At 39.7% G+C, this 27,279-nt stretch overlaps 1 protein-coding gene and 1 pseudogene across 3 annotated transcripts in view; both read left to right on the top strand.

The window, feature by feature from the left end:
* The window catches only part of HS6ST2 (heparan sulfate 6-O-sulfotransferase 2), a 349,965-nt gene that overhangs the window by 44,078 nt on the left and 278,608 nt on the right, over nucleotides 1-27,279 (top strand). The gene's annotated exons all lie outside the window — the stretch shown is intronic.
* LOC126946891 (N-alpha-acetyltransferase 20-like) lies at nucleotides 10,050-11,421 on the top strand (annotated as a pseudogene).

Below are 27,279 nucleotides of genomic sequence, written 5' to 3'. Positions count from 1 at the left end.
AAATTGAGGCAATAATTAATAGCCTACCAACCAAAAAAAGTCCAGGACCAGATGGATTCACAGCTGAATTCTACCAGAGGGTACAAGGAGGAGTTGGTACCATTCCTTCTGAAACTATTCCAATCAATAGAAAAAGAGGGAATCCTCCCTAACTCATTTTATGAGGCCAACATCATCCTGATACCAAAGCCTGGCAGAGACACAACAAAAAAAGAGAATTTTAGACCAATATCCCTGATGAACATCGATGCAAAAATCCTCAATAAAATACTGGCAAACCGGATTCAGCAACACATCAAAAAGCTTATCCACCATGATCAAGTGGGCTTCATCCCTGGGATGCAAGGCTGGTTCAACATTCGCAAATCAATAAACATAATCCAGCATATAAACAGAACCAAAGACAAGAACCACATGATTATCTCAATAGATGCAGAAAAGGCTTTTGACAAAATTCAACAGCCCTTCATGCTAAAAACGCTCAATAAATTCGGTATTGATGGAACGTACCTCAAAATAATAAGAGCTATCTATGACAAACCCACAGCCAATATCATACTGAATGGGCAAAAACTGGAAAAATTCCCTTTGAAAACTGGCACAAGACAGGGATGCCCTCTCTCACCACTCCTATTCAGCATAGTGTTGGAAGTTCTGGCTAGGGCAATTAGGCAAGAGAAAGAAATCAAGGGTATTCAGTTAGGAAAAGAAGAAGTCAAACTGTCCCTGTTTGCAGATGACATGATTGTATATTTAGAAAACCCCATTGTCTCAGCCCCAAATCTCCTTAAGCTGATAAGCAACTTCAGCAAAGTCTCAGGATACAAAATTAATGTGCAAAAATCACAAGCATTCTTATACACCAGCAACAGACAAACAGAGAGCCAAATCAGGAATGAACTTCCATTCACAATTGCTTCAAAGAGAATAAAATACCTAGGAATCCAACTTACAAGGGATGTAAAGGACCTCTTCAAGGAGAACTACAAACCACTGCTCAGTGAAATAAAAGAGGACACAAACAAATGGAAGAACATACCATGCTCATGGATAGGAAGAATCAATATCGTGAAAATGGCCATACTGCCCAAGGTAATTTATAGATTCAATGCCATCCCCATCAAGCTACCAATGAGTTTCTTCACAGAATTGGAAAAAACTGCTTTAAAGTTCATATGGAACCAAAAAAGAGCCCGCATCTCCAAGACAATCCTAAGTCAAAAGAACAAAGCTGGAGGCATCACGCTACCTGACTTCAAACTATACTACAAGGCTACAGTAACCAAAACAGCATGGTACTGGTACCAAAACAGAGATATAGACCAATGGAACAGAACAGAGTCCTCAGAAATAATACCACCCATCTACAGCCATATGATCTTTGACAAACCTGAGAGAAACAAGAAATGGGGAAAGGATTCCCTATTTAATAAATGGTGCTGGGAAAATTGGCTAGCCATAAGTAGAAAGCTGAAACTGGATCCTTTCCTTACTCCTTATACGAAAATTAATTCAAGATGGATTAGAGACTTAAATGTTAGACCTAATACCATAAAAATCCTAGAGGAAAACCTAGGTAGTACCATTCAGGACATAGGCATGGGCAAAGACTTCATGTCTAAAACACCAAAAGCAACGGCAGCAAAAGCCAAAATTGACAAATGGGATCTAATTAAACTAAAGAGCTTCTGCACAGCAAAAGAAACTACCATCAGAGTGAACAGGCAACCTACAGAATGGGAGAAAATTTTTGCAATCTACTCATCTGACAAAGGGCTAATATCCAGAATCTACAAGGAACTCAAACAAATTTACAAGAAAAAAACAAACAACCCCATCAAAAAGTGGGCAAAGGATATGAACAGACATTTCTCAAAAGAAGACATTCATACAGCCAACAGACACATGAAAAAATGCTCATCATCACTGGCCATCAGAGAAATGCAAATCAAAACCACAATGAGATACCATCTCACACCAGTTAGAATGGCGATCATTAAAACGTCAGGAAACAACAGGTGCTGGAGAGGATGTGGAGAAATAGGAACACTTTTACACTGTTGGTGGGATTGTAAACTAGTTCAACCATTATGGAAAACAGTATGGCGATTCCTCAAGGATCTAGAACTAGATGTACCATATGACCCAGCCATCCCATTACTGGGTATATACCCAAAGGATTATAAATTATGCTGCTATAAAGACACATGCACACGTATGTTTATTGCGGCACTATTCACAATAGGAAAGACTTGGAATCAACCCAAATGTCCATCAGTGACAGATTGGATTAAGAAAATGTGGCACATATACACCATGGAATACTATGCAGCCATCAAAAAGGATGAGTTTGTGTCCTTTGTAGGGACATGGATGCAGCTGGAAACCATCATTCTTAGCAAACTATCACAAGAACAGAAAACCAAACACCGCATGTTCTCACTCATAGGTGGGAACTGAACAATGAGATCACTTGGACTCAGGGAGGGGAACATCACACACAGGGGCCTATCATGGGGAGGGGGGAAGGGGGAGGGATTGCATTGGGAGTTATACCTGATGTAAATGACGAGTTGATGGGTGCGGCACACCAATATGGCACAAGTATACATATGTAACAAACCTGCACATTAGGCACATGTACCCTACAACTTAATGTATAATAATAATAAATAAATTAAAAAAAAAAAGTTACCAATGATAAGAACATTTTATGTTACTACAGCCCTTTACATTTTACAGAACAATTTTATATTCTCCTTTTCCTTACATCTTTACCACAGCTTTTTAGGTGGAGCAAGGAGGATATCATCATCATTATTATCATCATTATTAAGACAATCATCTCCATTGTATGGATGAGTAAACTGATACCCAAGGAGAATAATCAATTGGCTCAAGATCATGCAGACAGTTAACAGAACTGAGAAGACCTTCCATGGGTCCTGACTTACTCATTCAATGTTGTTACACATCAAAGCAAAACATAAATCTAAAGATATGTCTTGAGGAAAGAGTTACTTACTAGAAGCTTGCAAGAATATCATTTGATTGCTGAAAGCAGCTCATCTTCACCAGGGACGTTGAGTTACTGATATCCCAGAAATCCCATGTCACTGGGTAATTTCAACTACAAGTTGGTTCCATAGCTTGAGCCCTGAGCTCTGAGGATGGCCTTATACTGAGCATTGGGTGTTTTATCGTAACAGAGACAGCTAAGGTTTAACAATGGGCTAATAGCCAATGACAGTGCTTCCTGCACTGCTAGTGAGAGTGCCAAACCAAGGAGGAGCTGAGGAACAGTCCAGTGGCTAATGTGGGGATTAGCTGCTGCTTTGGGTAATCTGTGTACAGTTCAGGCTGGATACAGGAGAGCCTCAAGGACTCATTTCACTTGGCTGCTTCTTGATCTGCAATTTTGCATGCTGCATGCAGCAATTTTCCCTTTGAAAATACATCTTTCCTTTTAAAAATGTGGTGACGTGACTTTTCTGAAGTTTTAAATGGTTGATCATTTTTAAGCTGGCACAAAAATGGTTATAAATCTTAATACTTAAAAATGTAAAAGGAGAGTATAAACCCTACTCACTTGTTTGGTACCTTTTGTGTGTTTGAGAGAGCAAGCCCAGCTCAGCAGGCCCTTTGGATGTCCACTGAAGTTCAGAAAGCAATGATCTAGTCGCATCAAGACATTGAATCTTCTGAATTCTGGCCTTGTGCCCTCCAGGTCAGGGCCATAGTGTTGATTAGTTGGTTGCCCAAGAAATGGTCCTGCCACGCCCCTGAATTTCCCTCTTCTGGATGAATAGAAAGTTTCCATCTACAGAGTTGGCAAGCTCTGTGCTGTTAATTTCACTTAGTTAAAAGGAAAAAAATAACTAAACACACAATTATAAGTAAACTACTCTGCAAACAAGTTTAGGATTCTAAAGAACATTTGGTGGTTAGACTTAAATGCTGTAGGCTATGATTACCCTTAATTCTGCACACAGGCTTCACAGCCAGAAGTTACATGATTTGGTCTTGTCGGATGAAGTCCCCTTTTTGCCTTGTTCACAGGGAGATTATGGGGGTGGTAATTGTCAGTGGATTCCAAAACTCCCTGGTCAATGTAAGCATTTATATGTGGGTTAATAAAGTGATGATATCATGCAGAAAGCACACTGTCACAGAAGGAAGTAACTATTAGCAACATCATGACACCTTAATCTTTTTCTCCCTTTGGGAGAGCAGAATGGGTTAAACAGAAAGGTTTGCTTTTATTATTGAAGCAAAAACAATCACATTTTTGTCTAAGTTGTTTAGTCAGTAAGTTTTGTGTAATTCAATGGAAATAATTCCATGGTAACTTAGTAAGTCAGTATTGAAAAGGCTGGGTGAAAAGACAACATTTTAGAGCAGGCAGTGGGAAGCCTGAGGGAGCAGGAGAGCAGGATAGAGGGGCTGGTTAATCAGCCATCATTTGCAAGGACAATATATAATCCTGTTTGATTTGGTGGAACAGGTCCCTTATGGGTAACATATTCCCCAATCCCAAATCAGGAACTGCAAACTCATTTTACTTGCTATAACCTGAATCCTCATAGGACTGGGGCTTATAAATTGTGGTTGACTAAGTGGGGAGGGCTGAGTTTTAGAAGATGCCACCTAAGGGTAGTGGGGGCAAGCACTTCAGCAGGAAAGGCAGTGACAGGATTTTTCAGTATAAATTCGCCAGCTGGAGACCTCTGCAGCCAGCAATGGGCATGCCTGGATCTCACTCAGGCCTTGGGCTTGCCACAGGAGGCACCCGCTCACTTGGCCCAGCAGACTGTTCTTGGCTTGCACTCCTGCCCAGATCCCACACTTGCCACAGGATCCGCACTCAGCCTGCAGCTGAGCCAGGCATGCTGCAACGAGCTTCCCCCTTGTGTGCTGACATCTGGATGAGGGGAACAAACATGGTGGCATCTGAACAGGGATGCCAACAACCTTGAAGCCCCAGAGGGGGTGTTACAGTGTGCTAACAGTTGTTTTAGTCCCACCATCCATAGCCCCAGCAAACAGGGATGTGTTAACAGCTCCTTTAGTGCCATTGCCCTGCTCCAGTCTGCAGCCCCAGGGCTAGCCTGGCCCTGCTGCTGCTTCCCTGAGCACAAGGCGGCTGCCTGGCACTGGCGGAGGGCAGAGGGATACAGTTTTACAGCCTTCTTTGTACCTGCGTTTGGCAGGTTCTGAGTTCTTGTCCCACATCCAAGAAGAATGAGGGTATGTTGACAACTGAAGTGTGAGGAGAGTTTTATTGAGTGGCAGCTCTCAGCAGAGAGGGGACTTGAGAGACCAGCCCTCTACCCAAAGTTGGGTGGTCTCTCTCCCCCACCCGAAGGTGGGTGATCCCAAAGTGTGGCTGAGTCCAGGGTTCTTATGGGCTCAGAAGGGGGATGCAAGCTGATTGGTTTGTGAGTATTCAAAAAAGGCTAAAACAAGGGCACCACTCAAAGGTGGGCATGACAGTGTAAAAAGCCAATTAGGGAAGGGTAGGTATATGTAAAATAGGTGAAGAGTGGGGATCAATTAAAGGAAAGTATGCCAGATGGGAAGAGAGGTTCTCAATTCAGTTCATGGACTTATCTAGGACTTGTAGCTTGGCTTTCAAGCTTTAAACTGTCTATGGTTTGAAGGTGGGGTTTCACCAGGGACTTACCCCTGTCTGCCTAAAACTTGTCTGCCTTCTGCTGTTATGAGCAGTACACAGAGGCAGGAGCAAAAGCAGAATAGAGTCCCGTCTGAGCCATGAGTTAGGAAATTTTACAATGGGTCAGTAAAAGGGACAAAATTTATCAAATGGAAGAGCACAAAGATGAACATTTGGATTTGTCAAGAAAGTTCCAAGAGAAATGTTAGCACAATCGCAGAGGGTTAAATTCTGTACCACGAGCTACAGATGACCCTGACTCCTTTGTTGGTTATAAAATACCTTTCTAGCTCCATATAAAGCAGGATGCCACAGCCTACATGTATTAAATCATGCATTGTATTGAGTTGAATTGAATGGTATTTGGGAGAGGGAGGGGATAGCCCAAGTGGTCCCAGATTAGGACCAACACTGGGACAGCTGTGATCTTGGGACAGAAATGTGAAAACAGACTGTCCAGATGCAGAACAGGTGACTTTCATCGAATCCAATCCCTCCAATGAACATAAGAGGAAACTGATGCCCCATGAGGCGAAGCAACTTGCTTCAGGTCACCTACCAGGTTAGTTGCAGAACAGACCTGAAATTGGTAGGCTACCCAATTTTCAATTTAGTGTTTGCTTCCCTTTAGGCTTTATTGTTACTTTGCAATGGAGATCATACAGATGTGGGTCAGGAGACTCAAGAGAACAAGTGATTTGCCCCAGGCTACACTAGTAAGTGGCAGGAGCCAGGGTTTGTCTGATTCCAGAGTCTGTGGACATAACTACAAGGATATACGACAGAGTGTTTTGTGGTTGGAGGAGGAGAGAATTCCTTAAGAGTGTGTACTCATGAAAGGCAGCTCTAAAGAGGTCACATTTAAACTGAAATCTAAGGGATCATGGGAAGGAATTAGCCATAGCAAAGCTGGAGGGAGTCCAGGCTGAGGTAATCACAATTGCAAAGACCCTGAGGTTGATTTGTCCCCAGGACAAATGTCCTTGCCTGATGATGTCCTTGGCTAAGCCCTTTTTTTCGAGGTAATTCTTTGACAAACTCATTGCCGTCTGGAACTCCCAATGGAAAATTTTTGCTTTGTTGGTGTATCTAATTCAAGAGTTAGCAGCAGAGGCTCATGGCATGAAACTTCCCTTCAAGCTTGTTTGTCTGCTGAATTTTTGGTAGGAGCAGGATGGGATCAGGATGGTTAGGGGGCCAGGAGCAGTGGGAAGGAAATGAGTTAGGAATGGTCTTTTATGTGCCCGTGAGACTAGGCTACTGGTAAAATACTGACAAATAGTTCACCTCTAAGATTTTTTTTTTTTGAGATGACATCTTGCTCTGTCACCCAGGCCAGAGTGCAATGGTGCAATCTCGGCTCACTGCAACCTCTGCCTCCCGAGTTCAAGTGATTCTCCTGTCTCAGCCTCCCTGGTAGCTGGGATTACAGGCTTGCGTCACCACACCCGGCTAATTTTTGTGGTTTTAGTTGAGATGGGGTTTCACCATGTTGGCCAGGCTGGTCTGAAACTCCTGACCTCAAGTGATCCACCTGCCTCGGCCTCCCAAAGTGTTGGGGTTACAGGCATGAGCTACCACACCCAGCCCCCTCTAAGATTTTTAACATATGTCATGCTGCAGGATTCCTATTCTATCAGAGGCTTGTATTTACAGAGGCAATGAATGAAAGGCAAGGAACCAGTGCTAGAAATATAAAACCTTTCCTGTGTGGGCTAGGTCCTGGAACAAGGGAATATAAGGCCGGAATTTTACTTTCTACTCTGGAACTGACTTGCCTTTAACTCTGCAAGTTTTACTTTCCTGCTTTATGTCTGATAGGCATAAAATGCCCACCATTCTTCTTTCTAACACAGTTATAATTTCATCAATGGGATTAGTGAAGGCACTAACAAAATCTAAATTCTCCATAGTATTGATCATCAGGGTGTTCTTTAGTAGTGACTTAAAGAAAATCATGCTCTTTGAAAGCATGTATATAAGTAGCCTTGTACATTGCCCACTGAGAAAAGATAATGGAGCCCAAATCTAGGCTTCTTGTTCCCCTCCTCCCTTTTTTTCCTGGGTGATTATACTTTTCAAGGTTATGTTCTTTCATATTCAGTGTTGACCATGCAAAACTGGTGAACAAGAATTGGTTCTGGGATGATTTGTTCCAGCTATAAAGTAGAAAGCATTTTACTAAAATAAGATGCTTAGATTTGTTTGGATCTACAGTTTATTCTTAACTAAAATTCCAGGAACTGTTGGTAACAGTCTAGATTCATAGCAACCAGTTTTGACAAGAATTAGAAAGAAACTAATAAAATGTTCTCATTATAAGGTTCAGGACCAAATTTGAAGGCTTTCAGGATTCCAGAATGGCAAATGGTAGAGTGAATGTGAATATATTAGAAAGTCATGCTCAATTATTGTCATCTTCTATCCAGTGAAGAATGTAGTTTAAGCAGGATGGGTGGGGGCATCTGACGTCCTCATTTATTTCCACCTCTGTAGCTATTTAAGTGATGATCATTCTTGGTGGTGGTTAAATTATGATGCACGAAATACTGTCTCCCTAAGGACCTTGCTACAGGGCAGAGGTGATTACAAGAAATTGTTGCTGCTGATGTAATGTTTCGTATACCAAGATTAAACCGCAAGATGAAGTAATGTACATTTTTTTTCCTTTGAAATGCAGCTGGAGGGAAACCAGGATAAGAACTATTGCCAAATGAAATATAACGCCCCAGAAAAAAAAGATACTGTAAATGTAAAATCATTACAAAACTGACCATCTGGGTTATATATTAAACCACAGCTTTCAATTTGTTATGGTTTGAGGAATGACTTCACAATATGTGCCCCTTCCTCCGTACCTTCCTCAACCTCAGGAAAGCATTCTCTTTTCATGAGTGTAGCTGGAAAAAAAACTAGCCTTAAAGTTTTGTTTTTAAAAAAGAGTTCCAATCAATAGCTCTTAGTAAAGGCACTGTGTTTGCTTACTTCTTTGCATTTAGTCCTAGTATATAGTCTTGTGTTGCTAATTCCACTTTAGCTGTGGCAAATATACCAGTGTGTAGCCACTGGGCCATGAGATAAATTGAATCAATGTGGAGGTGACAGTTGAAAAACCTCTGTCTGCCTCAGTTCAGGAAACAAGAGCATGTTCAACTCACTTTGGGAAACCCCCAGGCATTAAAATTCTGGCATTTTCATGTTTTGAGAGAACTGAGGAGTAGCCCTGTTTTGATAATCATTTAAAAGTATTTTACTTAATTAGAGCAGAATTTGCTCAGGCAGAAAATCACATTTATATGGTAGCCAGGCTGTAACACCTCATAGCTACCCATTGTCTCTAATCAGAATTGACAGCCTGGTGACTGGCTCCATGCTGGGTGAAGTCCGGCAAACTGCAGGCCCTGGAAGTTCTTAATCCCAAACCTGGGCTTCCAGTGGAGTTCTTTCTTTTTTTTTTCCAGTGGAGTTCTTCAATGGGTCTGGCTTTGAAATACTTATATCCTTTCTAGTTTAGAAAAACAATGGCACAAGAAACCTATATGTAAGTCAGCTACCTTTTTGATATATAATTCACATACCATACAATTTCCCATTTAAAGGGTAAAATTCAGTGATTTTTAGTATATTTACAAAGTTGTACATCCAAAACCACAATCAATTTTAGAATATTATAATTCCCCAGAAAAGAAACCCCTCACTCCTTAGCCTTCACTTCTATAGTCTCCCAATCCTCACACCTCTAGGCAACTACTAATCTACTTTCTGTTTCTAGAGATTTGTGCATTCTGATAATTTCACATAAATGGACAAATACAGTGTGTGGTCCTTTGTGACTGTCTTCTTGATTCATCATGTTGTAGCATCAAGCAGTAATTAATTTCATTTTATTGCTGAATAACATTCCATTGCATAAATGTACAATTTATTCATTCATTGGTTGATGGACATTCAGATTGTTTTCAGTTTTTAACTATTGCGAATAATGCTGCTATGTTTTGTGTACAACCGTTTGTGCAGACATATGTTTTCATTTCTCATGGAGTAGAATTGCTGGTCATGTGATAACTCTGTGTTTAATCATTTGAGGAATTGTCAGGCTGTTTTCCAATGTAACTGCATCGTTTTATGTTTACACCAGCAATGTATGAAGGTTTCAGTTTCTTCACATCCTTTCCAAAACTTCTTATAATCTGTCTTTCTCAAAATAGCTGTTTTAGCAGGTTTGTGAAGTGTTATCTCATTGAAGTTTTAATTTGCATTTTCCTAATGATTGATTATATTGATCATCTTTTTATCTGCTTAATTTCTATTTGTATATTTTATATGGAGAAATATCTATTCAGATTCTTTGCTTATTTGAAAATTAGATTACTTGTCTTAAGTTTTTGAGTTATAATTGTTCTTTATATAGTCTAGGTACAAGTCGTTTATCAGTGACAGGATTTGCAAAAACTTCCTCCCATTCTGTGAGTTTTCTTTCTTGATGTTCTTTGAAGCATGAAAGTTTAAACTTTTGATGATTTCCAGTTCATGTATTTTTTCTTTTGTTGTTTGTGTTTTTGGCATTATAGCTAAGAAGTCATTGTCTATCCAAGGACATGAAGATTTACAACTGTTTTCTTCTGAGAGTTTTATTGTTTTAACTCTTACATTTCTGTTTCTGATCGATTTCAAGTTAATTTTTGAATATGGTATAAAGTAGGGGTCCATCTTTGTCCATTTGCATGTGGATGTTGACCCAGAATCATTTGCTGAAAAGGCTATTGTTAGCAGTTCCCTCCCTGCCCCATAGCAGCCATGCATGGGGCAACTTCCAGTGGGGTGAGTATGAGGTTGTGGCAAGCAGGCCTCAGTGATGGTGGCATGATGACCACACTCTGGGGCTTCATCTGTAATGACCTGTTCAGTTTCAACAACATTAACTTGGAGCCACGTACAGAAACTTACAAGATTCCTTTTTATTTACAATATCTTGCCAGAGTATTCGGGCATCTAGTGGAAAGTTAATGGATTATATTGTGGGTAAAGCAGAAGGTTCAGTAGCTAGAGAAGAATGGCACAGTTATGCCACAGCTCTTTCTGTTGCCCAAAATTTACATATCTTGGTTTGGCTGTTAAACTCATAGAGTTATTGGAGGAAATTTCAGAAAGGCACAAGACAAGGATGCCTTTGGTTAGCCCTTTAATAATTTACTGTACCCCTAGATAGAACAGGGAAGCAAGTGTCTTAGTCCATTTATGTTGCTATAAAGGAACACCAGAAGCTGGGTAATTTATAAAGAAAAGAGGTTTTATTTGGCTTATGGTTCTGTAGGCAGTAGAAGAAATGTGATGGTGGCATCTGCTTCTGGGGTGACCTCAGAAAGCTTCCACTAATGGCAGAAGGCAAGGGAGAGCAGACATCACATTGTGTGAGAGAGGAAGAGAGTAGAGAGGGAGTGCTAGGCTCTGTTTAAGAATCACTTCTTGGCTGGGCACAGTGGCTCATACCTGTATTCCCAGCACTTTGGGAGGCCAAGGTGGGCAGATCACCTGAGCTCAGGAGTTCGAGATCAGCCTGGCCAACATAGTAAAACCCTGTGTCTATTAAAAATACAAAAATTAACTGGGCATGGTGGGTACCTGTAATTCCAGCTACCCGGGAGGCTGAGGCAGGAGAATTGCTTGAACCTGGGAGGCGGAGGTTGCAGTGAGCCACTCCAGTCTGGGCAACAGAGTGAGACTCCATCTCAAAAAAAAAAAAAGAATCACTTCTCGAGGGACCTACTAGAGTGAGAACCCAGTCATTACCATGAGGACAGTACCAAGCCCATTCACGAGAGATCTACCCTCATGGTCCAAACACCTCCCATCAGGCCCCACCTCTAACACTGGGGATGAAATTTCAACATGAGATTGGAAGGGGCAAATATTCAAACTGTATCAGTGAGAAAAATAAAATAATATGAGAATTGAGGAGAAAGAAGCAAAACTTTTACGTTACATAGATGTGATTGTACAAATAGAAAATCCATAAGAATCTACAATAAATGTTTAGAATTAATAATGTTTAAGAAGTTGGATATAAACTCAGTACAAAAATCAACTGCATTTCTATATACAAAAAATAACATTTAGAGAAATATGTCATTTGCAATGTTATCAAAAACATTAAGTGTTTAGGAAAAACCTAACAAAAGCCATGCAAGACCTCTTTGAAGTTTATAAAGCTTTACTGAGAAGCATTCAACATGAGCTAGCTAAGTGGGCAGAGAGACTGCACCTGTAGATTAAATGACATGATATTATAAAACTGGTAATTTTCCCCAAATTGATCCACAGATCCGGTGTAATTGCAATCAAAACCTCAAGTATTTTTGTGGGGTTTGTTAATCTGATTCTTTGAAACAGTCTTACTTTGTCACCCAGGCTGGAATGCAGTGGCGTGATCTCGGCTCACTGCAGCCTCAACCTCCCAGACTCAAGTGATCCTCCCACCTCAGCCTCCTGAGTAGCTGGGACTGCAGGCATGCACCACCACACTTGGCTAAATAAAATTTTTTTTTTTATTAGAGACAAGGTCCCACTATGTTGCCTAGGCTGTTAAGCTGATTCTTAAACTTGTGAGGTAATGGAAATAGCTAAATTAAAACAAAATATTCTTTTAATTTGTTTCTTTAATATAGAGATGGGGTCTCCCTATGTTGCCCAGGCTGGTCTCAAATTCCTTGGCTCAAATGATCCTCCCACCTCCACTGACAAGGTATTCTTAAACAACAAAATGGGCATACGTGCCCCTCCAAATGTCAGGCTGTAATAAATAAGACTTTGTGTAAGTGTTGTAGTAGTTGTCTAGACCAATGGAACAGAATTTGAGAAACAGATCCAGGAATACATGGATTTTGACATTTCTTAGAGGGGAAATTGCAGATCAGTGGTGAAAGAATTGACTTTTCAGTAAGTGTGGTAGAACAATTTGACAGCCATGTGTGGAAAACATTTTTCCAGATTACTACCTTATCATATGCACAAAAAATGAATTCCAGATTTTTGAAAAATCTAGATGTGAAAAGTAAAGCTAAAACTCTCTTTAGAGATAGATAATATTGGAGAGTGTCTCCATGACCTCAGGATAGAAAATAACTTCTTCAACAAGCCACTTGAAGCAGTAACTGTAAAGGAAAAGTTCATATATTCAGTTTCATTCAAGTGAAGTCATTTTGTTCTTCAAAAGATGTCATAAGGATCATAACAAGGCCAACCACAAGTTGGAAGAAGATATTTGCAAAAACATTACAACAGTGTTTGTTGGTTATCCAGAATACACAGAGAAGAACTATAGCTGGGATAAATAAATAAATAAATAAATAAATAAATAAATAAATAAGGGAAAGACCATTAAGTACTGTATAAAAAGACAAGAGTAAATGGGCAATAAACAAAAAATGTATTTGGCCTTATTAGTAATCAAAATGCATATTAAAATCACGATGAAGCATCATCATACCATGAGATTGGCAAAACTAAAAATGTCCAAAGCACCAAGCCTTGGTACTGTGGGGATGGAGTTTTACTCAATTCTTTGAGTGTAAGTTGGTACAAGCAGGTTAGAAAACAGTTTGGGGCTGGCTGTGGTGGCTCACGTCTGTAATCTCAGCACTTTGGGAGGCCAACTTGGGAGGATTGCTTGAGCCCAGGAGTTCGAGACCAGCCTGGGCCACATAGTGAGATCTCTATCTTTACCAAACAACCAAACAAACAAAAATTAGCTGGGCCTGGTGGTGTGGGCCTGTACTCCCATCTACTAAGGAGGCTGAGGTAGGAGGATGCCTCGAGCCCAGGAGTTCGAGGTTGTGCCACTGCATTACAGCCTGGGTGAGAGTGAGACCCTGTCTCTACACACACACACACACAGGAAAAAGAAAGAAAAAAAAAGAAAAGAAGGAAACAGTTTGACGCTCTAATAAAGTGGAAGATATGCATACTCTTTTGACCCAGGAATGACTTTGTAACTATTGACCTTAGATATTGCACTATGAGATACAAAATGAGAATATTCTTAGTTTTTAATAGTAAAAGCCGGAAAGTTTTAACAGTAGGACTATGGACAACTTAGGATATAGTCATACAATGGAATGCTAAACAACACACGAGGCTAAGTTTCACAATATTAACTGAGAAGGGTAAATCAAAAAAATGTAAAATATAACTCCATTTATATGAAGTTCATAAACAGGAGAAATTAAACTCTATTAGGTGGTAAATTAGATATTACTTGGCAATGCCTAATTTATTTCCATCTATATTAGGTGGTAATACCTAATTTATCACTACTTAATATTGCTATATTAGGTAGCAAGCAGCAAGAAGATAATGATCAAAAAGTGAAGAAGTGGAGACCTCTTGGTGAGGGAGGGGATGTTACTGACTTGAGGGACCTAAGGGAAGCTTCAGGGCAGTGTCATGTCCTATAGCTACATTTGGTCCATGGCCACATGGGTGCTTACTGCGCAGTCTTTAATTTGTACATATGGATGAAAACATTGTATGTATGCTATGACTAATCTATAAAATTAGCATATCAATTACTGTAACATAATATATAGTAATTTTTTAAAACCAAGTAACAGAATTGTGGTTAAAAACTACTTTTTTGAGTTTATCTTTTAAGAAACTATATATTATAGATTGTGAAATATCAGCATGAAAACAAGAAAGTCATATTTTTGTGCTGCAAAATAATGGTCACAAATCCTATGTAACAAAAATTGATATTGTGATGTAAAACAAAGGCTATTGTTTTCTCACTGGACTTTTCCCCACTGTTTTAGCATCCTTGTTGAAAATCATTGACTAAAAATATGAAGATCTGGACTCTTAATTCTGTTCCTCTATACTTATGCCAACACCATATTTTATTGTCTTGGTTAATGTTTTGAAATTGAGAAGTGAGTCCTCCAACTTTGTTCCAGTTTTCATGATTGTTTTGGATATTCTGGGTCTTTTATAGTTCTATGTGAATTTTATGATCAACTCATTGATTTCTGTAAAGAAAAGTAAGATTTTGATAGGGATTACATTGCATCTGTAGATTAATTTGGGGAGTATTGTCATGTTAACGATATAAAGTTTTCTGATTCGTGCACATGGGATGTTTTCCCATTTATTTAGGTCCTCTTTAATTTCTTTCTACAATGTATTTTAGTTTTCAGAGTATAAATTTTAGGCTTATTTTATTAAATTTATTCCTAAGTATTTTATTTCTAGCGATGCTATTGTAAGTGGAACAGTGTTCTTAATTTCATTTTTGGTTTGTCCATTGCTACTGTATAGATATAAAATAAATTTTTTTTTTTTTTTTTTTTTTTTTTTTTTTTTTTTTTTTTTTTTTTTTTTTTTGTTTTTTTTTTTTTTTTTTTTTTTTTTTTTTTTTCTTTTTTTTTTATATTGTTGTATATTGGTCATGTATCCTGCAACCTTATTGAAATTGTTTATTAGTTCTAATTAATGTTTAGTTTATTCCTTAGGATTTTCTATATACCGGATCATGTTGTCTGCAAATAGTTTTACATCCTCTTTTCCAATTGGGGTACCTTTATTTCCTTGTCTTGCCTAATTAGCCTACCTAAAACTTCCAGTACAATGTTGAATGACAGTGGCTAAAACAATTATCCTTGTCTTGTTTCTGATCTCAAGGGGAAAGTATTCATTCTTTCACCATGAAGTATGATGTTAGTTGTGGGTTTTTTCTAGTTATTCTTTATCAGGTTGAGGAAGTCCATTCTCCTTTTTTCTTTAAGCTATTGATTTAGGATGGATTTAGGTGGTCTTGTTGCTTTGGAAATTGTAAACTTCCTTCCTAAAGCCTGCTCCATTTTATCCTTCTAAGATATGCATGATTTTGAAAAGACTACAAACTTCCCAGTTAGTGGACGGCCTTCTTGTTTTTCACCCTATATACAATGAGCCTCCTTGTTGGATGCCAAAGTAAGGTCTTTACATCCTTCATTCCCTACAGACCAGGCTTCTTAAATTATCAGGCCACAGGTAACAAATACATTTCATCTCCTGTACCAATTCTGATGTTTTGGTAGTAGCTGCCTGAAGGATTAAGAAGGAATCTGAGGCCATGTAAAGTCTCAGTACTGTCATTAATTAGTGTTATCTGGCCTGGTGCAGTGGCTCACACCTGTAATCCCAACACTTTGGAAAGCCAAGGCTGGCAGATTGTTTGAGTTCAGGAATTTGAGACCTGCCTGGGCAACATGGTAAAACCCCGTCTCTACCAAAAAATACAAAAATTATCTGGGCATGGTGGCACACGCCTGTGGTCCCAGCTACTCAGAAAGCTGAGGTGGGAGGATTGCTTGACCCCAGGAGGTGGAGGCTGTAGTGAGCCGAGATCACACCACTGCACTCCAGCCTGGGTAACAAAGCAAGACCCTGTCTCAAAAAAAAAAAAAAAAAAAAGAGTGATATGTGTCACTGGTCTGGTAGTAAGGAGGGCTGCAAATTGATACAATTTCTGGATTAGACTGTGCCTATGCCTCAACCAATTCCAGTGGCCTTTTTTCCAGTGCCCTCCTTAGTCCTTCAACAACATTAAATCTTACGGCCCATACCCCTTTATACCACCCTCTCTTCTTTAGATCTCTGTTACAAAGCAATATTCTGGGTCTCCTGTAAAGTCTCTGGCCTTCCCTCCTCCAACTTTCCCCCTCAACATATCTCTCTAGCTTTCTCAGCTGAGCCTTTGATCCTGTGTACTCTTTGCTTGGGATATTTTGCCTTTCTTTTACATCTCTGCTTGCTGAAAATTTTGCCATTCTTCAAGCTCCATCTCAAATCTGCTTCCCTGGTTTTCCCCGTACCTGAGAGACAGTTCTGCCCTTAAACTGCCAAGGCATAGGATGTTTGGGTACCATACCTAGAATTGTTTTCCTTCTTGTACTTTTGTAATTGAGTTCTTGTCCAATACTGACAATATGAAATTTCTTAAGACCAGGCAGGGACTTTATATTCTTAGCATATGACTCCCTGCTTTTACTATGGTGGATGCTCAATAAATGTTTGGTCCTTTTAAACTCTTTTCTTGCTGCCTATTGGAAAGATTATTTTTAAGATTTCATGTTATTTCTATTATAGGCTCATTAGTAATGCTCTTTATTTTGTGTTTTCCCTGGTGTTTATTCCAGGACATAAAATATGTAACAATTTAGTATTAGTACACATATATAACTAGGTTATATATTGCTGCATGACAACCTGCCCTCGAATTTAGTGGCTTAAAACAACAAATATTGATTATCTAATAGTTTATGTGAGTTAGGAATCTAGGTATGGCTTTGCTGGGTTCTCTGGCTCAAGGTCTCTCACAAGGCTACAATCAAGATATTGGCTGGGGCTGCAGTCATTTCTTCTGAAGGCTTGATTGAGGGAGGATACACTTCTAAGCTCATGTGTGTGGTTGTTGGCAGGATTCAGTTCCTTGTAGTCTGTTGGACTGAGGGCCTCAGTTCATCACTGACTGTCAGCTGGAAACCTCCATCAGTTCCTTGCCCCATGGAACTCTACATAGGGCAATTTGCCATATAGCAGCTATTTTCATCAGAGAAAGTGAAAGATAACAAGAGAAGGTGAATAAGAGAGAAGCCAGAGTCTTTTTTTTTTTTGTACCATAATCTTGGAAGTGACATATTCCATTTGTTATGAGTCATTATATCCATCACCCATTCAAAGGGCAGGTATTACACAATGACGTGAATAATAGATGTTGTGGATCATCGGAAGTCATCTTAGAAGCTGCCTACAATAACATCCTTCTAACTTTTAATATTCTACCTTGAAATAATAATATACCCTTTTAGAGGGTATATTATTCATGTGAAAACCTATAACAACATATTTTAATTTTCCTCCTCCCAGTCCTTGAACTACCTTTTTCATCATTTTTCTACATGTTATACCATGTATAGTACAATATATTATTATTTAATTAATTAATTTATTAGAGATGGGATCTTGCTATGTTGCCTAGGCTGTTCTTGAACTCTTGGCCTCAAGCAGGCCTCCCACCTCAGCCTCCAAAAGTGCTAGGATTACAGGCATTATATCTGGCCTATTATTTTTGACTTAAATAGTTATCTTTTAAAGATATTTTACAAATGAGAAACAATATTTAATATTTACTCACATTTTTATCATTTACAGTGTTCTTCATTCCTTTTTGTAGCTCCAGCATTCCATCTGGTGTTATTTTCCCTGTGATGAAAGAACTTTATTATTTATTATAGTGGTGGTCTCCTTGCAATGAATTCTCCCTCAAAAAAAGAAAAAGAAGTAAGTGTAAGAATTGAAAGGGAAGATATAAAACTATCATTACTTGCAGTTGATATGACCATCTGCAGAAGGAAAACAAGGTAATGGATAGAAAAATGATAAAAACTAATAAGGAAATGCAACAACTTATAAAAATCAATAGCGTTTCTCTGTACCGATGATAACTGATCCAAAAACAGCTGGACTTCTGGCAGTAATTTTCTCAGACTGCTCCCTTATTTCACCTAATTTTTGAAAGACAGTTTTTTGTTTTTGTTTTTTTTTCTGGAAATAGAATCATAAGGTGTCAGCTTTTTCTTTCAATACTTCAAAGATGTCACACTGTTGTTTTTGGTTTGCACAGCTTCTGATGAGAAGTATGCCATCATTTTTATCTTTGTTCCTTTTAACACCTTTCACATTTTTTCAGTACTTAGATAATGATTTGCTATGGTGTGGTTTTTTCCTTTTATTTTTGGCTTACAGTCCATTGAAATTTTTAGACTTGCACATTAATAGTTTTCATAAAATTTGCAAAACTTTTGGTCCTTCTTCTTCAAATATTTTGGTACTTCATTGAACCCTGTGGTGTTTCCCATAGCTAATTGATGCTCTGTTCTGTTTGTCTCAGTCTTTTTTCTCTATGTATTTCATTTTGGACAGCTTCTATTGCTATGTCTTTAGGTTCACTCATCTTTTCTTCTGCAGTGTCTATTGTACTAGAACTCCCAGCCTATGTGTTTTTCATTAAGAAACTGTATTTTTCGTGTCTGGATGTTTGAGTTGAGTCTTTCCTGTACCCTCCATGTTTCTACTTAACATGACCAGTCTTTCCTCCAGCTCCTCTATTAAATGGGAATATATGTATAATGACTATATTTTAATATCCTTATGTGTTAAGTCTGTAATTTGTGTCATCTTAGTTTGTTTCTGCTGATTGATTTTTCTCCATTTAAGAGTTGTATCTTTCTAATTCTTTGCATGTCTGATAATTTTTTATTGGATGTTGGACATTATGGATTTTATATTTTTGAGTGCTTTATTTTATCATATTTCTTTAAATATTATTAAACTTTGGGTGTGGTTCCAAGATGGCTGAATAGGAACAATTTCTGCATTTCCAACTGAGTTACTGGATTCATCTCACTGGGGCTTGTTGGACAGTGGGTGCGGGACAGTGGGGGCAGTGCACTGAGTGTGAGCTGAAGCAGGGCAAGGCATCGACTGACCTAGGAAGTGCAAGGGGTAAGGGAATTCCCTTTCCTAGCCAAGCAAAGCTGTGATGGACAGCACCTGGAAAATTGGGTCACTCCCACCCGAATATTGTGCTTTTCCAAGGGTCTTAGCAAACGGCACACCAAGAGATTATATCCCACACCTAGCTAGGAGGGTCCCACGCCCACAGAGCCTTGCTCATTGCTAGCACAGCAGTCTGAGATCGAACTGCAAGGCGGCAGTGAGGCTGGGGGAAGGGCGCCCACCACTGCTGAGGCTTGAGTAGGTAAACAAAGCGGCCGGGAAGCTCAAACAGGGTGCAGCCCACCACAGCTCAAGGAGGCCTGCCTGCCACTGTAGACTCCACCTGTAGGGGCAGGGCATAGCTGAACAAAAGGCAGCAGAAACCTCTGCAGACTTAAAAGTCCCTGTCTGACAACTTTGAAGAGAGTAGTGGTTCTCCCAGCACAGAGTTTGAGATCGGAGAATGGACAGACTGCCTCCTCAAGTGGTTCCCTGACCCCCAAGTAGCCTAACTAGGAGGCATCCTCCAGTAGGCGCAGACTGACACCTCACACGGCCGAGTACCCCTCTGAGACAAAACTTCCAGAGGAGTCATCAAGCAGCAACATTTGCTGTTAAGCAATATTCGCTGTTCTGCAGCCTCCGCTGCTGATACTCAGGCAAACAGTCTGGAGTCGACCTCCAGCAAACTCCAACAGATCTGCAGCTGAGGGTCCTGACTGCTAGAAGGAAAACTGACAAACAGAAAGGATATCCACACCAAAACCCCATCTGTATGTCGCCATCATCAAAGACCAAATGTAAATAAAACCACAAAGACGGGGAAAAAACAGAGCAGAAAAGCTGAAAATTCTAAAAATCAGAGCATCTCTCCCACTCCAAAGGAATGCAGCTCCTCGCCAGCAATGGAACAAAGCTGGACGGAGAATGAATTTGACGAGTTGAGACAAGAAGGCTTCAGACGATCAGACTTCTCCGACCTAAAGGAGGAAGTTTGAACCCATCTCAGACAAGCTAAAAACATTGAAAAAAGATTAGATGAATGGCTAACTAGAATAAACAGTGTAGAGAAGTCCTTAAATGACCTGATGGGGCTGAAAACCATGGCATGAGAACTACGTGACGAATGCACAAGCTTCAGTAGCTGATTCGATCAACTGGAAGAAAGGGTATGAGTGATTGAAGATCAAATGAATGAAATGAAGTGAGGAGCAAAGTTTAGAGAAAAAAGAGTAAAAGGAAATCAACACAGCCTCTAAGAAATATGGGACTATGTGAAAAGACCAAATCTACATCTGATTGGCATACCTGAAAGTGACCGGGAGAATGGAACCAAGTTGGAAAACACTCTGCAGGATATCATCCAGGAGAACTTCCCCAATGTAGCAAGGCAGGCCAACATTCAAATTCAGGAAATACAGAGAATGCCACAAAGATACTCCTTGAGAAGAGGAACTCCAAGACACATAATTATCAGATTCACCAAAGTTGAAATGAAGGAAAAAATGTTCAGGGCAGCCAGAGAGAAAGGTCAGGTTACCCACAAAGGGAAGCCCATCAGACTAACAGCGGATCTCTCGGCAGAAACTGTACAAGCCAGAAGAGAGTGGGGGCCAGTAATCAACATTCTTAAAGAAAAGAATTTTCAACCCAGAATTTCATATCCAGCCAAACTAAGCTTCATAAGTGAAGGAGAAATAAAATCCTTTACAGACAAGCAAATGCTGAGAGATTTTGTCACCACCAGGCCTGCCCTACAAGAGATCCTGAAGGAAGCACTAAACATGGAAGGGAACAACCGGTAGCAGCCACTGCAAAAACAAGCCAAATTATAGAGACCATCAATGCTAGGAGGAAACTGCATCAACTAACGAGCGAAATAACCAGCTAACATCATAAAGACAGGATCAAATTCACACATAACAATATTAACCTTAAATGTAAATGGGCTAAATACTCCAATTAAAAGACACAGACTGGCAAATTGGATAAAGAGTCAAGACCCATCAGTGTGCTGTATTCAGGAGACCCATCTCATGTGCAGAGATACACATAGGCTGAAAATGAAGAGATGGAAGAAGATCTACCAAACAAATGGAAAACAAAAAAGGCAGGGGTTGCAGTCCTAGTCTTTGATAAAAGAGACTTTAAGCCAACAAAGATCAAAAGAAACAAAGAAGGCCATTACATAATGGCAAAGGGGTCAATTCAACAAGAAGAGCTAACTATCCTAAATATATATGCACTCAATACAGGAGCACCCAGATTCATAAAGCAAGTCCTTAGAGACCTACAAAGAGACTTAGACTCCCATACAATAATGGGAGACTTTAACACCCCAATGTCAACATGAGACAGATGAATGAGACAGAAAGTTAACAAGGATATCCAGAAATTGAACTCAGCTCTGCACCAAGCAGACCTAATACACATCTAAAGAACTCTTCACCCCAAATCAACAGAATGTGCATTCTTCTCAGCACCACATTGTACTTACTACAAAATTGTCCACATAGTGGGAAGTAAAGCACTCCTCAGCAAATGTAAAAGAACATAAATTATAACAAACTGTCTCTCAGACCACAGTGCAATCAAACTTCAACTCAAGATTAAGAAGCTCATTTAAAATCGCTCAACTACATGGAAACTGATTAACCTACTCCTGAATGACTACTGGGTACATGATGAAATGAAGGCAGAAATAAAGATGTTCTTTGAAACCAATGAGAACAAAGATACAACATACCAGAATCTCTGGGACACATTTAAAGCAGTGTGTAGAAGGAAATTTATAGCACTAAATGCTCACAAGAGAAAGCTGGAAAGATCTAAAATTGACACCCTAACACCACAATTAAAAGAACTAGAGCAGCAAGAGCAATCACATTCAAAAGCTAGCAGAAGGCAAGAAATAACTAATATCAGAGCAGAACTGAAGGAGATAGAGACACAAAAAACCCTTCAAAAAAATCAATCCAGGAGCTGGTTTTTTGAAAAGATCAACAAAATTGATAGACTGCTAGCAAGGCTAATAAAGAAGAAAAGAGAGAAGAATCAAATAGACACAATAAAAAATGCTAAAGGGGATATCACCACCGATCCCACAGAAATACAAACTACCATCAGAGAATACTATAAACACCTCTATGCAAATAAACTAGAAAATCTAGAAGAAATGGATAAATTCCTGGACACATACACTCTCCCAAGACTAAACCAGGAAGAAGTTGAATCTCTGAATAGAGCAATAACAGGCTCAGAAATTGAAGAAATAAATAACTTACCAACCAAAAAAAGTCCAGGACCAGATGGATTCACAGCCAAATTCTACCAGAGGTACAAGGAAGAGCTGGTACCATTCTTTCTGAAAGTATTTCAATCAATAGAAAAAGAGGGAATCCTCCCTTACTCATTTTATGAGGCCAACATCATCCTGATACCAAAGCCTGGCAGAGACACAACAAGAAAAGAGAATTTTAGACCAATATCCCTGATGAACATCGATGCAAAAATCCTCAATAAAATACTGGGAAACAAAATCCAGCAGCACATCAAAAAGCTTATCCACCATGATCAAGTCGGCTTCATCCCTGGGATGCAAGGCTGGTGCAACATATGCAAATCAATAAACATAATCCAGCATATAAACAGAACCAAAGACAAAAACCACATGATTATCTCAATAGATGCAGAAAAGGTCTTTGAGAAAGTTCAGGAGCCCTTCATGCTAAAAACTCTCAATAAATTCATGGGATGTATCTGAAAATAATAAGAGGTATTTATGACAGACCCACAGCCAATATCGTACTGAATGGGCAAAACCTGGAAGCATTCCCTTTGAAAACTGGCACAAGACAGGGATGCCCTCTCTCACCACTCCTCTTCAACATTGTGTTGGAAGTTCCGGCCAGGGCAATTAGGCAGAAGAAAGAAATAAAGGGTATTCAATTAGGCAAAGAGGAAGTCAGATTGTCCCTGTTTGCAGATGACATGATTGCCTATTTAGAACTCCTCATCGTCTCAGCCCAAAATTTCCTTAAGCTGATAAGTAACTTCAGCAAAGTCTCAGGATACAAAATCAATGTGCAAAACTCACAAGCATTCTTATACACCATTAACAGACAAACAGAGAGCCAAATCATGAATGAACTCCCATTCACAATTGCTTCAAAGAGAATAAAATACCTAAGAATCCAACTTACAAGGGACGTGAAGGACCTCTTGAAGGAGAACTACAAACCACGCTCAACAAAATAAAAGAGGACACAAACAAATGGAAGAACATTCCATGCTCATGGATAGGAAGAATCAGTCTCGTGAAAATGGCCATACTGACCAAGGTAATTTACAGATTCAATGCCATCCCCATCAAGCTACCAATGACTTTCTTCACAGAATTGGAAAAAACTACTTTAAAGTTCATGTGGAACCAAAAAAGAGCCTGGATTGCCAAGTCAATCCTAAGCCAAAAGAACAAAGCTGGCGGCATCACACTACCTGACTTCAAGCTATACTACAAGGCTACAGTAACCAAAACAGCATGGTACTGGTACCAAACCAGAGATATAGACCAATGGAACAGAACAGAGCCCTCAGAAATAATGCCACACATCTACAACCATCTGATCTTTGACAAACCTGACAAAAACAAGAAATGGGGAAAGGATTCTCTATTTAACAAATGGTGCTGGGAAAACTGGCTAACCATGTGTAGAAAGCTGAAACTGGATCCCTTCCTTACACCTTACACAAAAGTTAATTCAAGATGGATTAAAGACTTAAATGTTAGACCTAAAACCATCAAAACCCTAGAAGAAAACCTAGTCAATACTGTTCAGGACATAGGCATGGGAAAGGACTTCATGTCTAAAACACCAAAAGTAACGGCAACAAAAGCCAAAATTGACAAATGGGATCTAATTAAACTAAAGAGCTTCTGCACAGCAAAAGAAACTACCATCAGAGTGAACAGGCAACCTACAGAATGGGAAAACATTTTTGCAATCTACTCATCTGACAAAGGGGTAATATCCAGAATCTACAAGGAACTCAAACAAATTTACAAGAAAAAAACAACCCCATCAAAAATTGGGCAAAGGATATGAACAGACACTGCTCAAAAGAAGACATTTATGCAGCCAACAGACAAATGAAAAAATGCTCATCGTCACTGGCCGTCAGAGAAATGTAAATCAAAACCACAATGAGATACCATCTCACACCAGTTAGAATGGTGATCATTAAAAAGTCAGGAAACAGCAGGTGCCAGAGAGGATGTGGAGAAATAGGAACACTTTTACAGTTGGTGGGAATGTAAACTAGTTCAACCATTGTGGAAGACAGTGTGGCAATTCCTCAAGGATCTAGAACTAGAAATACCATTTGACCCAGCCATCCCATTACTGAGGATATACCCAAAGGATTATAAATCATGCTGCTCTAAAGTCACGTGCACACGTATATTTATTCCGGCACTATCACAATAGCAAAGACTTGGAAGCATCCCAAATATCCATCATTGATAGACTGGATTAAGAAAATGTGGCATATATACACCATGGAATACTATGCAGCCATAAAAAGGATGAGTTCATGTACTTTGTAAGGACATGGATGAAGCTGGAAACCATCATTCTCAGCAAACTATCACAAGGACAAAAAACCAAACACTGCATGTTCTTACTCATAGGTGGTAATTGGACAGTGAGAACACTTGGACACAGGAAGGGGAGCATCACACACCAGGGCCTGTTGTGGGGTGGGGGGACAGGGGAGGGATAGCATTAGGAGATATACCTAATGTAAATGACGAGTTAATAGGTGCAGCACACCAACATGGCACATGTATACATGTGTAACAATCCTGCACGTTGTGTACATGTACCCTAGAACTTAAAGTATAATAAAAATAAATACATAAATATTATTAAACTTTGAAGTGGCATGCAGTTAATTGGAATCAGTTTTATCCTTTTGAGGCTTGATTTTTTTTTTTTTTTTTTTTTTTTTTTGAGACGGAGTCTTGCTCTGTCGCCTAGGCTGGAGTGCAGTGGCGCGATCTCCGCTCACTGCAAGCTCCGCCTCCCGGGTTCACGCCATTCTCCTGCCTCAGCCTCCCGAGTAGCTGGGACTACAGGCGCCCACAACCGCGCCCGGCTAATTTTTTTGTATTTTTAGTAGAGACGGGGTTTCACCGTGGTCTCGATCTCCTGACCTTGTGATCCGCCCGCCTCGGCCTCCCAAAGTGCTGGGATTACAGGCGTGAGCCACCGCGCCCGGCCGGAGGCTTGATTTTTATACTTTCTTAGGGTAGCATCAATGTAGACTTTAGCCTGCAGCTAATTTTATTTCACTAGCGAGACAATACACTTTTGAGGGCTCTAATTATTGCACCATAACATAGTCTTCCCATTCTGCTGGTAGGAACACAAACTGTTCCTGTGTCTTTGTGAGCTTCTGGGGACTGGCCCTCCTACTTTTTCTTTATTTAGCAATTCTTTTATTGGTCTTGGGTAGTTTCCTCCCATACGTATGCCAATCAGTACTCAGCCAGAGACGTAAAGGGATCCATCTGAAGACCTCTAGAGCTCTCTCCTATGTAGCTATCTTCTCTCTGGAGCTTTTTCCCACAAGTTTTAATTATTTTGGCCTCCCCGTTTCCTGATTTCTGTCTTCTCAATGCAGGAAATCACTGAGCTGTTTGCATTGCATCGTGGAAAGCCTCTCCAGTCAGTAAGCTAGGGAAGATTTAGGGGTGCCTCATTTGTTCCCCTTCTCTGAGGGCTAGGAATCTTGTACTGGCTATTGTCTAGTGTCTGAAAGCCCTTTTTTTTTCATGTATTTTGTCCGGTTTTTCAGTTGTTTAATCTGATTGCTTTTACGCCATCATGGTTGGAAGCAAAAGTTGTTAATACATGTTTGTGATGTCAGGCTGAACTTTTCATTGTTTGGCTGTTCAAGGCTAATTCTTCAGCTTATTAAAATGCAGAGAAGCTTATATATATTATATTTTATATATATATATATATATAAAAAACCTTATGTTGATAGAGCATATATGACAGGACACCTTTTTTTCAAACTGAGTAGTTAGTAGAAGCATCTAGAAGAGAAAACATTTGGTTTTCTAAACTATTGGGAAGATATTAAGCCATTTAGGGCAGTGTTCCCCAATCATTTTGGCACCAGGGAACATTTTCGTAGAAGACAATTTTTCCACGGACAGGAGGAGGTGGGGGATGGTTTCGGGATGGAACTGTTTCACCTCAGATCATCAAGTATTAGATTCTCATGAGGAGCGCAACCTAGATCCCTTGCATGCACAGTTCACAATAGGGTTGGCACTCCTATAAGAATCTAATGCTGCCACTGATCTGACAGGAGGTGGAGCTCAGGTGGTAATGCTTGCTGGTCCACTGCTCACCACCTGCTGTGCAGCCTGGTTCCTAACAAGCCACCGACCAGTATCCATTCGTGGCCCAGGGATGGGGACTTCTGGTTTAGAACATGAAGTCACTCAGGCTAACAGCATCATGGTTAAGGGGATATTTAGCAACAGAAATAAAGTGACTTGTCTGAGACTATACAATGACTCCAATCGCCCTAGGTCCAAAATGGTGAGAATTGAAACACATATGTTACTAAGATTGTAAATGGAAGAGGGCAGAGGGAGGTGGTGAATATCAGCATAGAGCAGAAGTTGTCACATCCACACTTTTTTGTATTTCCCCTATTCCTGGAGCTGCCTTCCCTATTTTTTTTTTTTTTTTGATATCTAAAGAGCAGGTCATATCACTGATCTCTGAATAATAAAAGTTGCCATTTATTCAGTGCTGATTATGTGCCTTGCACTGTGCTAAGTTTATGTATTCTCTTTCACTGAATCCTCACGTCTGCCTATGAGGTGGGTGTTATTACTATTACCATTTTATAGATGAGGAAATTCAGATATAGAGAGGTTTAATTATATACTTAAAGGCTATACAAATTAGTGATTGGCTGAGCTAGGACAAGAACCCAGGCTTTTTGACTCCATACTCTGTACTTTTGCCTTCATGTCTTCACCTGAG

This window comes from Macaca thibetana, chromosome X, assembly GCF_024542745.1.
Source record: "Macaca thibetana thibetana isolate TM-01 chromosome X, ASM2454274v1, whole genome shotgun sequence".
Taxonomy (NCBI): domain Eukaryota; kingdom Metazoa; phylum Chordata; class Mammalia; order Primates; family Cercopithecidae; genus Macaca; species Macaca thibetana.
This window is presented reverse-complemented; position numbering and strand designations above follow the sequence as displayed.